General features: G+C 50.5%; 2 non-coding genes and 1 pseudogene across 2 annotated transcripts; 1 reads left to right on the forward strand and 2 right to left on the reverse strand.

Annotated features, from left to right (window-relative positions):
* The window catches only part of LOC120375866, a 332,464-nt pseudogene that overhangs the window by 240,994 nt on the left and 70,919 nt on the right, over nt 1–20,551 (forward strand).
* TRNAV-AAC lies at nt 6,071–6,143 on the reverse strand. The gene has a single exon. It is a non-coding gene; the product is annotated as a tRNA-Val (tRNA).
* On the reverse strand, nt 14,901–14,972 carry TRNAE-UUC. Its single transcript has one exon. It is a non-coding gene; the product is annotated as a tRNA-Glu (tRNA).

The raw sequence follows: 20,551 nt of genomic DNA on the forward strand, positions 1-20,551 counted from the left end.
CTCCACACAATGTTCTTATTTGGAGGTGAAGCCAGGGAAACCACATGCAGGATTCTCATCTGGGGAACTGGGGGGACCCACTTATCACCAGAGATTCTTAAGGGCAGGAGGGACAGGGACTCCCACCTCTGCAGCATGGGGGTGGGTCGTCTGCTGGGATCATCTGGGCATATTTCCCCTCATCAGTTCCCTGCCATTGCCTTGGGGGCCCCTTGTTCACTGCCTCTGGCACCCAGTTTAGCCTCCTTCCTGAGGGCTGAAACGCTTTGATCTATCTAAGGTCTGTGGGATCAATACGTGTCATGGTGTAATTCTGTGTTATTCGGGGGTCAGACTAGCTGAGCTAATGGCCCCTTCTGCCCTTAAACACCATGAAAACATTTCCCTGGTTTCTCCTTGCGCCCAACAGACACCACGGTGAGGGGCCCAATAGAAGATCCTGGACACAGCGCTCTGGCTCTTACTTTACTTGGGGACGTCAGCGCTTTCCTAGCAAAGCTGCTGCTAAAGCGCTGGATTTGGGGAACGGTTCGGCTCCGATTCAGAGATCTGCCTGCGGGGTGTGAACCTGCCACGAGGAGCGGGAAACGCAACCAGCACCGGGAGGCGCTGGCTGAGCTCCAGGCTGCCCCCGTGTGGCCAACGCTTAGAACTGAGCAGCGGAGTTTAAAGCTGGCGCTGGGAGGGACCTGAACACGTGGGGCACGAAGGCTCCTGCTTGTAACGCTTGTTGGGTGGGCAGCTGAGCGTAGCTGATTGCCCGAGTTCAGGGCTGCACCCCGGGGTGCTGAGCAGGTGTCTGTGCTCAGGTTGGCCTCGCTATGATGGTTTCTGGGAAGTTTGGCGTCGCCAGTTCCCCCTAGGGAGAGGGGAGCCAGCCCAGGAAAGGAGGCCGGCAAAACTCTGGTACCAATTGGCAGTGGGACTGCCCCTGTGAAGAGCCGCTGTAGCCCCGCCAGGGAGAGCTCTTTATGCAGCCCCCCCCCCGACCCCATTCCTCAGGACGAGGGTTGTGCTCAAAGATCTGTGCCCCGTGTTTTCACCTCCGCGTGAAGCGCACAGTGCAAATAACCCTCAGTGCATCCGCTCAGTTCCAGGCTCCACTTCCACCCGCTCAGAGCACAGAGCTCCCAGGCTGAGCCTGAAACTGGAAGCGGGAGACCCTGTGACCAGCTGGGCCCCGTGGCTGGTGCCTGTGATCCCAGTGCCTCGGGAGGCTAAGACTGGTGGATCGCTTGAGCTCAGGAGTTCTGGGCTGCAGGGGGCTGTGCCGAGTGGGTGTCCACACTAAGTTTGGCATCAATATGGTGATCCCTGGGAAGCTTGGGGTCCCCAGGTTGCCTAAGGAGGGGTGAACCGGCCCAGGTCGGAAACGGAGCAGGTCAAATCTCCCGTGCCGATCAGTAGTGGGATCGCGCCTGTGAGTAGCCCCTGCAGCTTAGCCTGGGCAAGACAGTGAGACACGGTCTCTTTTTATACAGACACCCCCCGCAGAGCCTGGATGGGGGGATGGGAGCACCCACATGATAGGGATTCTGACTTGGGTGGAGGGACGCACCCAAGCAACACGGATCTTGAAAAGGGGAACAGAGACACCCACAGATCCCAGATGGGGGCAGGCAGGGGAAACCACACACTGGAGCTAGTTCATGGGGTGGGGGACAGAGACACTCACCAGAGATCCTGGATGGGAGCACCCACATGATGGGGATCTTGAACTGGGAGGAGGGAAGCACCATGTACCAGAGGTTCTGAAGGGGGAACAGGGACACCCACACACCAGGTGTCTTGCAGCAAGAGCTGTGGTCTTGATTTACACAGGGCAGTGATGGGGAATTAACCACGTCCCTTGCGGAGCTTGTTCCACTAGATGATTAGCCTCATTGTCAACACTATGAGTTTATATCGAATTTAGCAGTGTTAAATCACATTAACCTTGCACCCATCCACACAACGAAGCCCTTTATATTGATATAAAGGGCTCTTAATACCGGTATCTGTACTCCTCCCCGACGAAGGGAATAGCGCTGAAATCGGTATTGCCATGCCGGATTAGGGTTAGTGTGGCCGCAATTCGATGGTATTGGCATCCGGGCGCTATCCCACAGTGCACCATTGTGACCGCTCTGGACAGCAATCTGAACTCGGATGCACTGGCCAGGTTGACAGGAAAAGCCCTGCGAACTTTTGAATTTAATTTCCTGTTTGCCCAGCGTGGAGTGCCGATCAGAACGGGTGACCATGAAGTCCCAGAATCAAAAAAGAGCTCCAGCATGGACCATATGGGAGATACTGAAACTGATCTCTGTATGGGGAGCTGAATCTGTTCTATCAGAAATCGGTTCCAAAAGACAAAATGCCAAAGCATTTGAAAAAATCTCCAAGGCCATGATAGACAGAGGCCACAACAGGGACTCAATGCAGTGCTGAAACTTAAGGAGCTGAGACAAGCGTACCAGAAAGCCAAAGAATGAAATGGACGCTCACGGTGGGAGGGGCGACTGACGTCTGTAGCTATCCCACAGTTCCCGCACTCTCCAAAAACCATTTCAATTCTTGGCTGAGTTCCCAAAGCCTGAAGGGTCAAAAACATTGTTGCGGGTGGTTCAGGGTTTATGTCGCCCCTCCTCCCCCCGTGAAAGCAAAGGGAAAAAAATCATTTCTCGCCTTTTTTCAATGTCACCGTATGTCTACTGGATTCTGCTGTCAGACGCGGTGCTGCAGCGCTACACAGCAGCATCCCCTTCTCTTCCCTTGTGGACGGCAGACGGTACAGTAGGACTGGTATCTGTCCTCGCCGTCCTGTGAGTGCTCCTGGCTGGCCTCGGTGATGTCACCCGAGGGCGCCTGGGCAAAAATGGGAATGACTCCCAGATCATTCTCTTCTTTAAGCTTTGTCTAATGGAGATTCAGTCCTGCCTGGAATATCATAGCAGCTGGAGGCTGCCCTCCCCTCCCCCCTTTGAGCTCTACTTGCAGAGGCAATAAAGTCAGTGTTGTTTCAAATTCCTGCATTCTTTATTACTTCATCACACAAATGGGGGGATAACTACCATGGTAGCCCAGGAGGGGTGGGGGAGGAGGGAAGCAATGGATGGGGTTGTTGCAGGGGCACCCCCTAGAATGGCATGCAGCTCATCATTTCTGCCAGATGTCGGGGGCTCTGACCTGGAGCGGCCGTTTGCTTCTCTGGTTCTTTTGTAGGCTTGCCTGATCATCTATAAAGGACTGACTCTCCCTATAGACAAAACTTAAAGAAGGAAATGACCTGGGGAGTCATGCCCATTTTTGTCCATGTGCCCCCAGCCAACCTCACCAAGGCAAGCCAGGAGAACCCATGATAGCAGCAAATGGTACAGTATAACTGGCAACTGTCATCGTCAACTTGCAAAGCAGATGATGGGACGGTATGGCTGGTAACCATCTCTGCTAACTTGCAAAAGGCAAGGGGATGCTGCTGTGTAGCGCTGCAGTACTGCGTCTGTCAGCACCATCCAGTAGACATACGGTGACAGTGAAAAAAGGCTGAACAAGCTCCATGGTTGCCGTGCTTTGGCGTCTGCCCGGGCAATCCAGGGAAAATGGCACGAAATGATTGTCTGCCGTTTCTTTCATGGAGGGAGGATTGAGTGACGACATTTACCCAGAATCACCCACGACACTGTTTTTGCCCCATCAGGCACTGGGATCTCAACCCAGAATTCCAATGGGCGGGGGAGGCTGTGGGAACTATGGGATAGCTATGGGATAGCTACCCACAGTGCAACGCTCTGGAAATCGACACTAGCCTCAGTACATGGATGCACACCTCCGAATTAATGTGCTTAGTGTGGCCGTGTGCACTCGACTTTATACAATCTTTCCAAAAAACAGTTTATGTAAAATTGGAATAATCCCATAGTGTAGACATACCCTGTGATTAACAACTTTGGTGGCTAATTGAAAGGCTGATGGTTCAAACGCAGGTGAAGATGGAGGTTGGTTTTTTTTAGTGATGAGAATCCAGTACATTTTAACAGGCAGAAAAGCGCCTCAATGCGGGTCTAGCCTCATTGGGCAAGCATAAGCAATACTTTTGCTAAATGCATTGGTGGTATAGTGGTGTGCATAGCTGCCTTTCAAACAGTTAATCTGGGTTTGATTCCCAGCCAATGCAAGGATGTGATGTTTTCTCTGCTGGGAATTGGTTTAATTTCAGTCACATTGTATCAGTTTACCAAGGGAATGAGAGAATCAATGTGCTGCAGGTCATTAAACACCCAGTGGAGGAAGAAAGGGGCGGGACTATACAATGAGCTGTTGGAGTCATCCTGGTATTACAATGTTTGTTTTATTTATTTTTAAAAAATTCTTTACTTCCCTCTCCCTTTTAGACTCAGAGCCTTTAAGGTCAGAAGGGACCAGTGTGATCATCTAGTCTGACCTGCTGCACCTTGCAGGCCAAAAGACCCCACCCACCCACTCCTGTAATAGACCCGGGAGGGGAGGCAGCTCTGTGCACTGCCCCTACCCCAGGCAGCACATGGGGGCCCTCTGCTCCCCTCCCCCATGGGTGTGCAGAGATGTGCCAGCAGCACTGAGGTGGCTCCGTGCTCACTCTGCCTCCGTCCCTCCGTGCCGCTCCCAGAAGTGGTTGGCACATCCCAGCATCCCCTGGGGTGGGGCGAGTGTCTCCATTCACTGCCTCTGACCCAAGTACGAACTCCGCAGCACCCATTGGTCAGGTACTACAGCCAATGGGAGCTCTGTGGGCAGTGCCTGCAGGCAGCGGCACACTGAGACCCCCTGGCACGGCCCACCTAGGAGCTGCTGCCAGAGGGTTGTGTGTACCAGGCACTTTGAGAGCTGCACTGCCCGGGGTAAGCACCACCCCTCCTGCACCCCAACCCCCTCCCCCAGCGCAGAGCCAGCACCCCACACCCAAATTTCCTCACAGAGCTTTGTTTGTCTTCCTTTCACCCAGAACCGTCTTTCTTCTCCTGGGCTGCAAGTAGCCATCCCTGGGAAGCCAAGAGGCAGGCACAGGATTCTACCTCCCAGTAGCCAACCGCACCTCCCCAGGCTTTGCAGAACAACTGGTGGTGCTCTACTAACCCCACTTAGCCGCACTGAGGCGCTGAGCTTCTGCCCTGCCTTCCTCAGCTCGACTTTCCTCTTTTGCCCCATTCCTGCCTCACTCCCTCCTTTGGCAAGTCACGCAGAAGAGCCGGCCACCATAGGCCAACCTCCAAGGGCAGAGGAGACCAAGCCACAAGGCTTCAAAAGGTGACCAGCCCAGATCCACTAGCTTTCCCCTGCTGATGCCAAGGCTTTTTCTCAGCTCATTTCACCACCCTCTGCCCTGCAGGGGTTGAGTTTATCGCAGGGGTTACCCAAAATTGGGCCAGCTAGTCAGCGAAGGGAGGACTAATGACCCACCAGAGTTTGGCAGAAAGCAGCACATTTATTATACTGACAGCTAAGCTCAAAAGAAGAAGTGGGGGGTGTCACACTCACACTTGCATACTCACGCTCCCTGGACAGGCACAGCACTGGGGATGTCAGGATTCAGCAAGGTAAGTGTCCCACAGCGCAGCTATGGATGGTGTGATGAAGGTAAATCTTCCTGACGCACAATGAAATACAACGCAGAGAACCACTGGCCAGGCGGTCGGGGCAAAGGGCATTCACTGGAGGTACAAGCTTGTGAGTGCTCTCCTGAGCACATGGCCCCTTCCCCTTTTAAGGGCCTGCACCTCATGGCCTGCGACTAGAGATGACTTGGCTGCATCTGGTTGGTCACACTCCACCTTGGGCAGTGTCCATGCTCTGGGTGTGTGAGTGCTGCCTAATTAGCGTCCCAGACACCTTGTCTACCTGGGAGCTCTTCTGCTCTTCAACCAGCCCATTCATCCCACCAGCATTCCAGGAGGGAGCAGGAGGGGGAAAGCCACTTCAAAGGCATTCAGAGAGGGACAGGAGACAAAAGTGGGAGCAGAGGAAGTATAACAGACCTTTTGAGCATAGAAATCACTGCTGCTCCTACAACAGCAGGGACAGGCCAGTAGGAGCTGGGAAAAACAAGCCAGCATGTTTCTGCCTGGTTTTGAACCAGGGACCTTTTGCGTGTTAGGCAAACGTGATAACCACTACACTACAGAAACTCTGTCATAGGTATCTCCCCCTCCCTTCATAAGAACATAAGAATGGCCATACTGGGTCAGACCAAACGGCCATCCAACCCCGCATCCTATCTGCCAACAGTGGCCAATGCCAGGTGCCCCAGAGGGACTGAACCTAACAGGTAATGACCAAATGATCTCTCTCCTGCCATCCATCTCCACCCTCTGACAAACAGAGACTAGGGACACCATTCCCTACCCATTCTGGCTAATAGCCATTCATGGACTTAACCTCCATTCATTTATCTGCAAAAAGAAAGAGGAGTACTTGTGGCATCTTAGAGACTTACAAATTTATTTGAGCATAAGCTTTTGTGGGCTAAAACCCACTTCATCAAATGCATGCAGTGGAAAATGCAGCAGGAAGATATATACACAGAGAACATGAAAAAATGGGTGTTGCTATACACACTATAACAAGAGTGAGCAGTTAAGGTGAGCTATTATCAGCAGGAGAAAATAACCTTTTGTAGTGATTATTGGGATGGCCCATTTGCAACAGTTGACAGGAAGGTGTGAGTAACAGTAGGGGGACAAATAAACATGGGGAAATAGTTTGACTTTGTGTAATGACCCATCCACTCCCAGTCTTTATTCAAGCCTAATTTAATGGTGTCCACTTTGCAAATTAATTCCACTTCAGCAGTCTCTCGTGGGAGTCGGGTTTGAAGATTATTTGTTGTAATATTGCGACTTTTAGGTCTGTAAATGAGTGACAAGAGAAACTGAAGTGTTCTCCAACTGGTTTTTGAATGTTATAATTCTTGACATGTGATTTATGTCCATTTATTCTTTTACGTAGAGACTGTCTGGTTTGGCCAATGTACATGGCAGAGGGGCATTACTGGCACATAATAGCATATCTCACATTGGTTGATGTGCAGGTGAATGAGCCTCTGATAGTGTGGCTGATGTGATTAGGTCCTATGATGGTGTCCCCTGAATAGATATGTGGACAGAGTTGGCAATGGGCTTTGTTGCAAGGATAGGTTCCTGGGTTAGTGTTTTTTGTTGTGTGGTTGCTGGTAAGTATTTGCTTCAGGTTGGGGGGCTGTCTGTAAGCAAGGACTGGCCTGTCTCCCAAGATCTGTGAGAGTGAGGGATAGGTTGTAGATCCCTGATGATGCACTGGAGAGGTTTCAGTTGGGGGCTGAAGGTGACGGCTAGTGGGGTTCTGTTACTTTCTTTGTTGGGCCTGTCCTGTAGTAGGTGATTTCTGGGTACTCTTCTGGCTCTGACAATCTGTTTTTTCACTTCAGCAGGTGGGTATTGTAGTTGTAAGAACAGCTGATAGAGATCTTGTAGGTGTTGTCTCTGTCTGAGGGGTTGGAGCAAATGCAGTTGTATCTTAGAGCTTGGCTATAGACAATGGATTGTGTGGTGTGCTCTGGTGAAAGCTAAAGGCATGTAGGTAAGTATAATGGTCAGTAGGTTTACGGTATAGGGTGGTGTTTATGTGACCATCGCTTATTAGCACTGTAGTGTCCAGGAAGTGGATTTCTTGTGTGGACTGGTCCAGGCTGAGGTTGATGGTGGGATGGAAATTGTTGAAATCATGGTGGAATTCCTCAAGGGTTTTCTTTTCTATGGGTCCAGATGATGAAGATGTCATCAGTGTAGCGCAAGTAGAGTAGGGGCATTAGGGGATGAGAGCTGAGGAAGCGTTGTTCTAAGTCAGCCATAAAAATGTTGGCATACTGTGGGGCCATGCGGGTACCCATAGCAGTGCTGCTGACTTGAAGGTATACATTGTCCCCAAATCTGTTATGAGTGAGGACAAAGTCACAAAGTTCAGCCACCAGGTTTGCCGTGACATTATCGGGGATACTGTTCCTGGTGGCTTGTAGTTCATCTTTGTGTGGAACGTTGGTGTAGAGGGCTTTTTTGGCCTGCTGCTTCTCTGTCTGGGAGGTTTTTGTCAGCCCTGGCACACAAAAAGGGCATCATTGCGAGCGCCCACGAAGGCGAGATGAATTTTTGCCTGCCATGCTCAGCTTGACTTGCTTCCTCACCCCATTCCTGCCTTAGATCCTGGGTCGCCTGGTGGCTGAAGATGGTCCATTGTCTCAAGCGGTGCCAGAGCCTGACACAGTGCCCCGGGCAGCCTTTGCTCTGCATATGCCGGCCGTGCACATTTGCAAATACTTTAAAGCTCCTGTCAGTAAGTTCTGGGGACAGTTGCTCACCTTCAGAGGAAGCTCCTTAAAATTGGCCTGGCTCACCCAGTGGTACATTGACCTCTGTTCAGACTGAGTCAAAGGGGGGTGGGGCTCGCCGCTGTGGCCGCCGCTGCTGTGAGGGCGGCCGCTGTTGCGGATGAAGCCATCCTGCAAGCACCTTCCGCCTAGCCACCCACTGAAAATCGTGTAGGGTGTAAGGTGGGAGTAGAAGAAAACTAGAGGGGGCCTCCCCTTCCCCACCATTCGCCATCCCATACCCGGTGCTGCACCCAGTGGGGTAAAAGAAAATACGGCCATATCGGAAGAGTCAGTTGCGTTCTTTATGGTTACCCTGCCATTCCCCTCGGGCCTGACCTGCCCTCCAGCTCAGCCACCACTGAAAATTGAAACACAAAACAGTAGAGCCGTACAAGCCTTCAAAGCCCACCAGGCCCAACCCCTCTTCTAATACGGCAGAAAAGCCGCACTTCTCCTGACTAGGTAGGGACGTCCTATGGCCCCACAAGAAGTGGAAGGCCACCGTGTTCGGTCTCAGCAGCACTCGTGGAGCAGAGGAAATACCTGGCTGAGGAAATTCCCCACAGATGGATCTTGAGCATCACAACCTTGTAGGTAATGACAAGGTCCACTTACGCCACCGGCTGAGCCACTCCTCACAGGCCAGCAACCATTTCTCCCAGTTCGCGTTCCCCACCTCAACCGCAACTGAATGCTAAAAGGCCCAGCCATCAACCTGCCCACTCTTGCAGCCCTCCTCTTCCGCCCTGACTGATAGGGAGGATTATTAAGCCTCCCTCCCTTAGGCCCTTCAGCATCCCTGGGGAAGACCAACACTGCCCAAGTGACTTTGGGCCAGTAGGTCAACCAATAGGGCTGCCTCCCAGGCCAGGCTGCAGCCCAGCTTCAGGACTGAGAGGATATGGAGCTCGCATCCCTACCTACAGGACTCCAGGCATGGCCAGGCTTCTGGATCAAACGTCCCCTCTTGTGCTCAAGTCACAACAGCTAGCGGGCAAAAGACAGGCTTTCATGGCATTGGAGAAAGCAAGATAGAGCCTTGGAAGAGCCCTTCTATCTGCAGCAGGATTAGCCTGTGTCAGTGATTAATGAGGTGGATCTAGTTGTAGATTGTTATTCATTCCGCACCTTGACAATTCACACAGTCCCTTTCCTACTCAAATCCCCAGCACCTCAGTGATCCTGGTAGCAGGGGTTGGGGCCTGAGATTTTCAGGGTCCTTTTTACCCTCCACCTGGAGTGAACTCAGCTTTTCCCCCATCCCAGACAATCCATGAAATAACAACAGGAGCATAAAGAAAGATGGAAGGGAACATCTCACGGCCAGGGCTGGATGTGCCCAGGGCCCCCTGCTTGTCCATTGTTTCCATGGAATTTGCCCCCCTGCTTTGCACAAGGGACAGAGAAAGATCTTGCTGTTCCTGTGTCTGTGCAAAGAAAATTGTGCTTCTGTATGAAAGAGAGGAGGGAAATGGCCCCATGGTGGGACAATATCCTCAGGATTAAGACCTAAGGACTCAGGCTGAGAACTGATAGAACTGCACTCATCTGGGATTTAACAAATTGTCTTCCATGGAGCAGGGCCAGATCCAGTGTTTTTGCCACCCTAAGCGGGAAAAAAAAAAGCTGCAATCAACTGCAGCTCTACCTCTGCTGCTTTTGGCCTCAAGTCCTTCCCTTTGAGAGGAAGGAAGCCTCCCCTTTCCATTGACCACCCCAGGCATCTGCTTGCTGCCCCTGAGGAAATCAGGAAATACCATGAATTTGTTAGGTGTAACTGAAGAATAACTAAGGCCTGGTCTACACTAGGACTTTAATTCGAATTTATCAGCGTTAATTCGAACTAACGCTCAACCGTCCACACCAGGAAGCCATTTAATTCGAACTAGAGGGCTCTTTAGTTCGAATTTGGTACTCCACCCCGGCAGGTGGAGTAACGCTAAATTCGCACTTGCTAGCTCGAATTAGGCTTGGTGTGGATGCTAATCGAACTTAGCAGCTCCGGGAGCTATCCCACAGTGCACCACTCTGTTGACGCTCTGGACAGCAGTCCGAGCTTGGATTCTCTGGCCAGCCACACAGGAAATGACCCGCGAAAATTTGAATTCATTTTCCTGTCTGGGCGGTTTGAATCTGACGTTCTGGTTGCACATCGGGGCGAGCTCCGCAGCACCTGCAACGATGCAGAGCTCTCCAGCAGAGGAGTCCGGGCAATCCCAGAATAGAAAGAGGTCCCCAGCATGGAGTGACCGGGAAGTCCAGGATCTGATCGCTGTGTGGGGCGAGGAGTCTGTGCTCTCGGAGCTGCGCTCCAACAAGCGGAACGCGAAGACGTTCGAGAAGGTTTCTAAAGCCATGAAAGACAAAGGATACAGCCGGGATGCGATACAGTGCCGCGTGAAAGTGAAGGACCTAAGACAAGGGTATCAAAAAGTCAGAGCGGCAAACGGACGCTCCGGAGCCCAGCCCCAGACATGCCGCTTCTACGAGGCACTGCATGCCATTCTAGGTGGCTCTGCCACCAGTGCCCCACCAGTGACGGTGGACTCCGAGGACGGAATAGTGTACCGGGACAGTTCCCCCTCCCTGTTCGCCGATGGGGAAGATGAGGAAGGGTCTTTAGAGGACGGCGCAGGCGACATCGAACCCACTCCCGCTTTCCCTGACAGCCAGGATCTCTTCATCACCCTCACAGAGATCCCCTACCAACCGTCCCCACCCGTTAACCAGGACTCGGAATCAGGGGAAGGATCAGGCGGTAAGTGCAACACACGTATAAACATTTATTTTTTATAACATTGTTATAGAAAAAATAGAAACAGTATTTACAAAATTCTAAATATTAAACTATAATATATATTAAATTATATGAAGAGAAGGTCCACACAAATGGACTTTAAAAAATTCTAAATATTTACAATTTAAAACATTCTAAATATTAAACTATAATATATATTAAACTATATAAAGAGAAGGTCCACACAAATGGGGATAGAAAAATAGTCCTCTAGCGACATTTCTACGAAGGTGTCATTCAGTTCCTCGCAAAGCCTCCGCATGAGGTTCGTCGGAAGAGGTCGCTTGTTGGGCGCTCCGTGGAAGCAGACTCTTCCACGCCAGGACATCCGAATATAGAGTGGAACCATCGCCTCTACTAGCATTGCTGCATATGGTCCTGGTCTGTGCAGTGCGTCCCGTAACATGCGGTCTTTCTGGGCACGAGTGACCCGCCTCAGGGTGATCTCGGTCTGCAAATACTGCATCTAAGTAGGGCAATTAGTGTAGTGTTACTATTGTTAATGGTTTACAATTAGGTTGCATAACAATGACCCTCGCCTAACAGCCACGTGCGAGAGGCCACAGAGAACAAGCATGCATTGATCGTTCCCGTGCGCTGGCGGGAGGGGCTGCAAAAGGATTATCCTTTCTGCTTTGCACATTGCCTTTAGCAGGAGATCACAGCTAACCAGTAACTGATAAGCAGTATGTACTGTAAGGCTTACCAGGACTTTGTGCAAGAGGGATGCAGCTATCTTTCCTCGCTTGTGCGCTCTCCAGTGCAATGGCGCCGCCAATGAGAGCGTATTCCGAAATCTCGGACTAGTTCTGAGATCTCCTGAGACTTGGTTCCCTCTTTGGTCTTGTTCACTGAAACTGACTAGACTGTGTTTACTGTTGGCAAACATGTATGTGTTCAAGGAAATCACCTACTTTTTCACATCACACAGCTTCGGCTCCTTCCCGGACTGCCCCGCCATCCCCCTCGCAGAGGCTGGCTCGGATTAGACGCCAAAGAAAAAGACAAGGGACGACATGTTCCAGGAACTGATGGCCAGCTCCAGAGCGGAGGCGGCAGAGCAGAGACAGTCGAGGAGAGCCTGTGTCAGCAGCATCGCACACACCTGGAACGGGAGGATAGGTGGCGGCAGGAAGACCAGCAGGCGACTCAAACGCTGCTTGGTCTAATGAGGAGCAAACGGAGACGCTCCGGCGCCTTGTAGATGTTCTTCAAGACCGCAGTCAGGAGGAGAGAGCCCCCTGCAGTGCATCTGCAACCGCCTCCAACGCCAAGAAGTCCTGTCCCCTCACCCAAAGTGACAAGACGGAGGCGGTAGGGGCCGTGAGAACTGTCCCTGCACCGCAGCACACCGATAATGTTAGAGACAACTGTCGCTGTAAATTTGTACAAGCTCTTTCTTTACAGCATCAACCAGTCCCAACTCCAAGTTCAAACCCCCACTGTGTATTACATTATTAAAAGCAGTTTGGTGTTACTGACTGTTTCCGTCACGTTTCTGGTGTCAGAAGACTTTCTGTTGTTCTGTGGGGAATTGTAATGTCACTGCATAGCCCACAGTGCCATGCTACAGACTTGGCTGCAGGGTCAACTGCAGGGCACACACAGACTGCACACACTAGGCACCAGGGACAGTCTGTGTGGTGTATGCTGCCCCGGTCTTTCCTTGATGTGTATGCTTGTGCAGGGTCCTGGTGCCTGACATCCCCGAATGTAAAGGCAGGCTTCCTTCACATGCATTTGGACCGTAGTCACGATCCTCCCGGTGCCCCGAGCCCCAAAAATAGACCTCATCCAGGGACAGATACTCACCCTTCCCACACCCCTCACCCCTTCCAACGCCCAAACCCACAGCCGTCATGGTAACCCCATCCAAGGACGGCACCCTCGCCCTTCCTGCAAACCCACCCATCAGTGCACACCTTAACCAGCACAGAATGCTTCCATGTTTCAACGAATAAACAGAAATGCAAAGTCAACGAAAGATTTATTATTAATTACTAAAACATGTCCTTAGTTTTAAAACGTCCTTGGGAAGTGGGGAAAACTTGGTTTATGATCAGGCTCTCTTAAAATCAAGTGGACAGTCACAGGTTACCCTGCTCTGCGAGGAAACTCGCTTTCAAAGCCTCCCTGATGCATATCGCTTCCCGCTGGGATATTCTCTCAGCACGGGTGTCTGGCTGATCGTAAACAGCAGCCAGGCGATTTGCCTCAACCTCCCAAGCGGCCAAAAAGGTCTCGCCCTTGCTCTCACAGAGATTGTGGAGCACACAGCAAGCAGCAATAACTACGGGGATATTCTTTTCGCTGATGTCCGAGCGAGTCAGTAAGGTCCGCCATCTCCCCTTGAGACGTCCGAAAGCACACTCCACCACCATTCTGCACTTGCTCAGCCGGTAGTTGAAGAGTTCCTTGTCAGTGTCCAAGGCGCCTGTATAGGGCTTCATGAGCCAGGGCATTAGCGGGTAGGCCGGGTCCCCGAGGATCACTGTAGGCATCTGCACATCCCCAACCGTTATTTTGTGGTCCGGGAAGAAAGTGCCTGCCTGGAGGCGTCTAAACAGACCAGAGTTCCTGAACACACGCGTCATGAACCTTGCCCGCCCACCCGACGTTGATGTTGGTAAAACGTCCCCTATGGTCCACCACAGCTTGCAGCACCATTGAAAAGTAGCCCTTTCGGTTAATGTACTCGCTGGCCTGGTGGGCTGGTGCCAGGATAGGGATGTGAGTCCCATCTATAGCCCCACCGCAGTTTGGGAATCCCATCGCGGCGAAGCCATCTATGATGGCCTGGACATTTCCGACAGTCACTACCTTTGAGAGCAGTTGCTCAACGATTGCGTGGGCTACTTGAATGACAGCAATCCCCACGGTAGATTTGCCCACGCCAAAGTGGTTCGCTACTGACCGGTAGCTGTCTGGCGTGGCAAGTTTCCAGAGGGCTATGGCCACTCGCTTCTGCACAGTCAGGGCTGCTCGCATCCTTGTGTCCTGGCGCTTCAGGGCAGGGGACAGCAAGTCACACAGTTCAAGGAAAGTGCCCTTACGCATCCTGAAGTTTCGCAGCCACTCTGTGTCATCCCAGACCTGCAGCACTATGCGGTCCCACCAGTCTGTGCTTGTTTCCCGGGCCCAGAATCGCCGTTCCACACCATGAACTTGACCCATTGCCACCATGATCTCCACTGCCCGGCGTACCCTGCTTTGTGAGAGGTCTGCACCACTCTCCTCACCGTGCTGCCGGAGCCTCCTCGCCCGGTTTCTCAGCATCTGACTGTGGAAGAGGTGGACGATAATGTGCGAGGAGTTGACAATGGCCATAAGTGCAGCGATGATCGCAGCGGGCTCCATGCTCGCAGTGCTGTGGCGTCCACGCTGTAACCGACCAGAGAAGGGCGCGAACAGATTTCCCGCCGGCGCTTTCAAGGAAGACAGGGAGGGCGGGATTGACGGTTCAATGACAACACATTTTTCCCCCCAGCATGCATTGGGGGGAAATCCCACAATTCAAATGGGCAGCGGGGAGTGCGGGAACTGTGGGATAGGTTCCCACAGTGCACCGCTTCCAAAGTCGAAGCTGGCCCTGTGAATGTGGACTAAGAAGTTCGAATTTGTGGATTTAGTATGGATACACAAATTCGACTTATTAAGGTCGAATCCACAAATTCGACTTAAGTAGATTCGAAATAGTCCTGTAGTGTAGACAAGCCCTAAAGCAGTTTTGGCTTAAAGTCATTTTTCCCTGACTGGGAATCAAACCCAGGCCTTGGCAGTGAAAGTGCCAAATCCTAACCACTAGACCACCAGGGAGGTGATGATGTTGTTTTTCTTCTCACTTATGTTACACTTTCTTAGGCTACTTTCTATCCAATTTCTGAAGCTGCTCCATTGTCCATTCCCTGAGGGGCTAAGAGCAGAAAGTGCAGGAACCCCCTGTACTCAGGGTCACAACCTGAGACCAACCCAAGCCACTGAAACAAACTCAAATCATGCTTCCTCCAGCAGGATCACAGAGACACACAAAGAAAACCCATGAGGAACAATCCTCCTCTGCCTTTATTTACCCCATTGCAACCCTCTCAGCAGCCAACTCTTGTGGGAAGGACACTGAGCTGATAGGAGCTCTGGCATAGAGACCAAGGAAGGGGTGTTGCACCCCCTCAGTGGGAGCTGATCACATTCTGACTCTGGAAGAGGAGGGAAAGGCGATGGCCACATGATGGAGCCAGTATGTACCACAACATGGTTCTTCTATGTGGGATGACTCTGAACACTGACTGATCTCCACTCCCTTGGATTTGAAGAGATGTTTAGTTTTGCACTTGGGAACCTGTAAGGCTGAAGCAATGTTATGGATGGTGACACTACGATTGAAGGGTTATTTAATGTTGTAGAAATTGTTAAAAACACTTAGCTTCAACTGGAACTGCCTGTTATTAAAGGCTGGTTTCCCCATGTCAGTTCCATAAACTCTGCTAGAAACACCCTGGGTTCCCTCCTGCCTTGGTGGGAACTGCAGGGAATCGTCCCCTGCTGCCCTTGGCTCCAGGCTGGTTTTTCTGGGGAGGGGACGTGGAATTGATTTGTTTGCTGTTGAGAAGGAGCCAGGCCAGTTCTCAGGGCAGAACTCCCAGCATCTTCCCAGCCCAGCCCAGGCTGCTGCCCTGTCCCAGCCTCTGTTCCCCTGGGGGCCCTGCGTGTTTGACTCTAGAGCAGGCCGGGAGCAGCAGCTGAGGCAGAGGACAGCCTGGGCCGGGCAGATAAGAAGGAGTTTAGCAAGCAAAAAAGTAAAAGGGCAGGGGAGTGTTACCTTAGACTCGACGGCATTTCTCCATTGGTCTGTCTGCTTTGGGGCAGGGACAATAACACGTCCTGCTGCATTCATTATTTCAAAGGGCAGTTTAGGATTTTCATTCTCACACACGGTGCACAAAGCAGGACTCAACCTTTGCTGTAAACTAAACAAGCTGCCCACAGATTCTGGCAGCCACAATGAGCATTTGGGTGAGAGCTCAGACCTGCCCCTGTCCCAGAGGGAGGGGGTCATCTGTGAGGGGACTGGACCACTGACCTACCTGCTCCTAATTCCCAAACTTTCAGTAACTCTATTATCAGTGTCTGTGAGTGTAATTTAAACCTTGAGAAAAACCACACTGGGCTAGACCAAAGGCCCACCTAGCTCTGAAACTTCTCTTCTGACAGTAGCCAATAACAGGTACCCCAACATCCAGCTAACAAGGCACCACTGGGAGTTGAACCCAGAATCTCCTGTTTACAAAAAAGACGCTTTAACCAGCTAAGCCATGGCACCTGTGGGTGACTAAAGCACTCTGTGTGCCCACACCTGACTCCCTGCCATCGCCACCAGGGCCTGACAAGCTTTGCTTGTGTCTGGATTCTGCAAAGCAGAGGAGCAGGTGATGTTTTCCTTGCAAGCTGTGTGTGTGTGAATCTTTGGCCAGGTCTGCACTACAAAGTTGTTTCAGCAGAATGATATTGCTCTGGTGTGTGAAAAACACACAATGCTACCTCGGTCGGTAGCTTGTGGCTGGTGCACACACGGCAATGCCATGTCTGGCTACAAAACTGCCCTGTTTTGATGACAAAATAAAACGACTTCGATGAGAGGTCTAGAGCTTTTTGCAGCAAACTTAAAGTGACAGAGTGTCAGTGTAGATGCTGCTGTTCATTATATCACCATAACTGGCCTCCTCCAGTATCCCACAATGCCCTCTGTGAACTCACCTGCCCTGCATTCCTGCTACAGAGGCTGGGCCCCTCCCCTTTCATCGCTCTGGGAAGTTCTGACAGCTGAGCCTGCTGCTCTGCTCCGGCAGCCAGGAGCAAATCACTGCCGTGGATGCTGCTCTCTCCCACCCTGCGAACACAGAGCAGGTTGTGGGAGTTTCCTTACAGTGTAGGGGGGCCACTGGAATCCGAACTGTGACATGCCCAGGACATCCCTTCCCTTGAGGAGGCTCTTACCTTCTAAACAGGGACATCTGTTTTCTAGTAAAATCAGGAAAATGGAAGGAGAAAACTCGGAAGAAGTTCCTCCTGGCGCTCACGTACGTGAACCCGAATACTCTCTCAGTCCTCAAAGAGAGACCTAGAGAAGGAGACTTGCTGAAGCAAAGCCACAGGGGTCTGTGAGGTTCCCCTCGCCCCTCGCCCCTCGCCTGCCTGGCTGATGTCAGCATCTCTCTGTGAGGTCACCACCTCCACACCACCTTTGACCAATTGTCTGAGGTCCTGTAAAAGGCCTTTGTGATGTCACTGCAAACACCCCTCCCTTGCTGGGCTAATGTCCTGCCCCTGGCCAGGCACTTTGGAGGTTTGAGCTACTCCCTGTGGATCACCCCACACAAGGAGCGTTCGTTCTAGGAAGCAAGCTGGCTAGACAGGAAAACATCAGACGCTGTTTGGATGGACAGGGTGGGTCTCAGGGGAGGGGCAGAGAGGGTGGGTGGGAACTGAACGCAATGCTCCAGATGTGGCCTCACCAGTGCTGAATAGAGGGGAATAATCACTTCCCTCCATCTGCTGGCAACGCTCCTACTAATCCAGCCCAATATGACCAGTTACCCATATTGAATGCAGACACAGCAATATCTGATACATTGGTTCCTGTCCATTCAGGAGGTTATTTCCCACCTATTCATAAATAATGAAGCTGCTCTAAGCGGAGGGGAGAGAACTGTCCCGTCCGTGCAGTTAACTCATCTCCCGGAGAGGTGGTAGCTATGTCACCGGGGGAAGCTATGTTGGTGGGTGTGCAAGCTGTGGTGTCTCCATGTGTATATAAAGTTTAATCAAACCCCATTTTTAAAACCCCTGTGGTCTGGGAATAGGAAAGGAGCTCTCTGAGGCAGAGCCTGTCCTTCAAAATCCTTAAGATCATTGACTTGCTTCTGCAAATGTCATGCGGGTATAGCTCAGTGGTAGAGTGTTTGACTGCAGCTCAAGTGGTCCTTAGTTCAAATCCAAGTGCCCCCTTACAAACATGTTACTTCAGTAAAAATAATTCTATTTTCAGGAGCTCCACTAAATAGGGATCCCTGAAATGAATGGACACACTCAATGTTTTCCTGTGCAAATGCATAAAAACCTAGCAAACAAGTCCCCCAGCTGAAATCAGTTCCAATCCGCTAAGTGTCTAGGTTTGTTTTCATCAATGAAACAAAGGCCCATGAAGACACATTTGCAGGTCCATGGGCTCCATGGGCTACAATGTGCAGAAGAACAAGAACCACATCCACTTGGGAGGCATGGACTAGTCTGTATTACATTTGGTAAGTAAGTTGCCATTGGGACTGAAAACTCTACTGGAGGTGGACAGGAGCCTGTTACAAAACTAAAATGACCGAGATTTACAAACTCCCTGTTACACATTCAATCCTCTGTGCACACGGCATCAACTGGGGCTCTAATAAATGGCAGCCTTCCTTTAACACAGATCGTTGTTCCTTGTGACTTTCAGATGCATTCGAATGGCAGCTGTTCAGAGGTCATGTGCTGCTAGTTCAGAGCAGCAGCAGAGTCTCTGTACGTTTACCAACCGTAGAGCTGGGTGTGTCTGCATCCAAGTAACTGCAGAGTCAGTGTAGTCCCAGACAGTTAATTGCACAGTCTCACTTTCTGGTCTCATTGATCATTTGGGTAGAAACAGCAACGGTTTGGTGGGGTTTGTTTATTTTCTCCTTCCTTTTCTCCTAAGGAATGTGTGATCTTGAGCATGTTAGTTTAAGTTCCCTGTGGGTCAGGAAAATTCCATCTCCTTGAACTAGCTGGGAAGTGACCTGTTTGTATCACCTAGAATAAAGGAGCTTTTGTAAAGCAGTTTCATCTTTAAATACGCAGGATAAAAATAGTAAACAGTAAATTCCACAGCCAGACACCAGGCCAGGATCAATGGATGGGGCCAGGTTCAATTAATTACAGAAGAAACAAACTCTTGGGAAGTAGCTGTAATTTGTCCCCAAACCTTTCCTTGTTCTCATATGCTATCAGGGATTCTCTTCTAGAGGGCAGAGTTAAGGTTATCTGGGCATGTACCCTCACTCTGTATTCCCTGTTTCTCCAGAGTTTGAGTTTTACTGAACTCCATGCTCTGGAAGGTAAGAGATAGTCACAGTCAAAGTTAACTCTCTGTTAACAAAGGTTTTGTTAGTGGCAAATAATGAGACTAATCCCTCACTGCGGTAATTCCACTGACTTCAGCGTACTTTTTCCCCATTTCTAGTTCCAAAAAAATAAGCAAATTAAAACAACCTTGAGACCTAAAATGCTGTGAGAAAATGGAAATTTTAGTAGCTCAAATAATTCAGTTTCTTCTGTGTCTTGTGCGTGTGTAAATGGCACAACATGTTAATTTATAAGTACATCTTTCTTAACTTCTTTAAATATTCTGTAGTACATTGACTAGATCAAGTGGGTTGTTCAATGCAGTGAGGTTTTCATGCATTGCCCAAAACATATTTTTCTTAGTATGTAAATTTACACAACTCATTGAACACAAAATTGTGTATTTCATGCTGTGAATTGTGTTGCTGGCACAAATTAATAGCTTTATTTTTTCTCTCTCTCTGTGAGGCACAACAAAATAATTTAGTGATGCTGAAAACGTTCCCTTCTCCTCCAGAACTGCCTTGGAATCACCTTCCCTTTGTAGATTAATCTGCCCCTGAGTCTCTACGAGGGAAATATAGTTTCTATGAAAAAAACACAATTTTTTAATTAAAGGGACTGAGACAGAACAGCCACATGATGGCGACACATCAGGAATGCAAACCAAGAAGTTCCTGGTTTGCACATTGATGGTGACAAGGGATCGAACTCAACTCCCCTCTTTACTGCAGCCTAGACCTTGTGTCCGTTTTTAGGTGGTTTTCACCTAAACGTTCAAGCAGCTCCCAGTAATGTCCCGAGCTCCCCAAGTCCCACTGACAGCTGAGCTCTTCCTGCCCACTGAGCCCAGCCCAGACAGTGGGTGTGGGGTGAGTTTGTACCTAAATAACTGACAGAGCCAAGCAAGGAGTAAAGAAGTGTTTGCTTCGGTCACTAGGTCTCTGTTTCTATTGCTCGTTTGCTCTCTCCCCTTCCCTGATAAGGAGCAACGGTAAGAGAGGAAGAGGTTAAAACATGTGCTAGGTGGTGGCTGGGTTTGGATGACAAATTTAAAACCATCTCAGCGCCCTCTAGTGTGACACTGACACCATCAGATTCTCACCTTTCACTCACACGTCATTAATAACAGTTTCCCTGAACTACTTTGCTGTGATTATTTCAATGGCTCCTACACCGATACCAGCTGCCCCTTCTGGCTGGTTAATTGCACTATTTGGAACCTGCTCCTAAAATTTCACCCTTCCTGGGAGCAAGATTCACAA

This window comes from Mauremys reevesii, linkage group 12 (genome assembly GCF_016161935.1).
Source record: "Mauremys reevesii isolate NIE-2019 linkage group 12, ASM1616193v1, whole genome shotgun sequence".
In the NCBI taxonomy this organism is placed as follows: domain Eukaryota; kingdom Metazoa; phylum Chordata; order Testudines; family Geoemydidae; genus Mauremys; species Mauremys reevesii.